At 47.9% G+C, this 1559-nt stretch overlaps 1 protein-coding gene across 1 annotated transcript in view; it reads left to right on the top strand.

Annotated features, from left to right (window-relative positions):
• LSAMP (limbic system-associated membrane protein) overlaps positions 1-1559 on the top strand; it is a gene marked incomplete at its 3' end in the record, with an annotated part of 191931 nt that overhangs the window by 1078 nt on the left and 189294 nt on the right. The window lies entirely within an intron of this gene.

The following is a 1559-nucleotide window of genomic DNA, read 5'->3' as shown; positions in this document are numbered from 1 at the left end:
TTCCCTACCTGCAGTAACTTCCCTGCTGAAGGAAAACCCAGTGCATGTGAGCATGTGCACACACACTGTGTATGATGGCTATAAAACTACTGGACATAATCTAAAATAAGTCTGCAATCTGTATGAGGAGCTGATAGTGCACAAACCCTGAAGCATCAAGGGAGCAATACCCTAGCAAAGCTAACAGCAGCAGCAAAGTTTTCTTTTCCTTTCTCTGAAATAAATCCTGCTAGATGTCACCGAATGCTCTGCTATGTGATCCTCTGTGTCCTGCATCCCTCCCATTTAATGATAGAGGGGTATGTGAGCTAGCAAGATGGGATCAGGGCAGAAGGAGGCTAGAAGAGGGATTTGTGTGTGTGTTTGTGTATATATGTGTACTGCTTCTTTCAGCTCCTGTGTTCTGGGTTGTTTTGATCCCAGAATATCCATTCAGCAGCTTCCATTCCCCAGCTCTCCAGACTTGTTAACTCGCATGTAAGATTTATCCACATGGAGTAATAGGATTTACAGAGTAATTCATCTCCCTTGCATATGCTACGGAAGGGGTTTAGATGCGACATGGTAAACACCTAACAAGGGGTGTTGCCTCCGACTCCCAGATTCTCTCCTCTCCCTTCCACTCACTAGCAATTCATATATCCCATTAACCCTTTTCTAGCAGGACTCCCAGCTGACTTATCGCATTTATAAAGGCAAATCACTTCCATCAATCATTAATTTTGGAGGGGCTGCTCAGGCAGATGTTTGCCGGCGTATGTTTGGTATATACAGCAGCAGACAGGTCATTAAGCTCACTTGCACAGACAGGGGTCACTGGATTTCTATTTCCTACTTAACCTTGGAGCTTTGGAGTTTATCTAGACTCTCTGTGCTAAAGCTGCCTTTGCAGCAGAGAGGGCTGAGTGGATGGTGGAGATGGTGCCTGCATGTGCTGTAAAGCATCCGTCAGCAAGCTCAGTGGGGCTGTATGGGAGAGTGGTTTCCGTGATAGTGTGTGGCTTGCCAGTGTTATGTCAGGCACTGAAATAAAGCACCTGGGTGAGGTGATCCAGTTGTGTCAGCCAGATGTGCGCCAAGTGACAGAGTTAGGAGCAGCACACTGCCTGGCCATGGAACTGCTTGCCCTGAGCAATGTAATGTGTTCCTGGCAGGCTGTGCTTCTCTCTGAAGCGACTGTGGTGAGTGCACAAGCTTTGCCTTCGCACACTCTTTAGGCAGATCTGGCTGGCTATATGCTTTTCACCTTTCCTAGGAAGGGCAGTTGTCTCCTCTCCCTTTCCCTGGGACCAGCCCCAGGTTTCTGCAACGTTTCTTCTCCTTCAGAGGACATGCAGAGCCAGGCTGTGCTAAGGGACAGAACTGCCACATGGAGCTGGAAGGGGAGAGATTTCCCTCTGTCTTCGACATCTCAGGTCTTGAAGGGTGGCATTTCCCTAAGTTTCTTAAAACAAGGGCTGGTTTGCTTCCCTGACCCTCCAAAAGGTAACTCACTTTAAGACAGCCTTGTGTTTGAAAAACTCCCAGCTTCTCACTCTTCCTGCCTGCAGATCCACTAC

The sequence above is a fragment of the Nestor notabilis genome, unplaced genomic scaffold, assembly GCF_000696875.1.
Source record: "Nestor notabilis isolate BGI_N333 unplaced genomic scaffold, ASM69687v1 scaffold1237, whole genome shotgun sequence".
NCBI classification, from domain to species: Eukaryota; Metazoa; Chordata; class Aves; order Psittaciformes; family Psittacidae; genus Nestor; species Nestor notabilis.
Note: the sequence above shows the minus strand (reverse complement) of the source record. Positions and strands in the feature narration are given on the sequence as shown.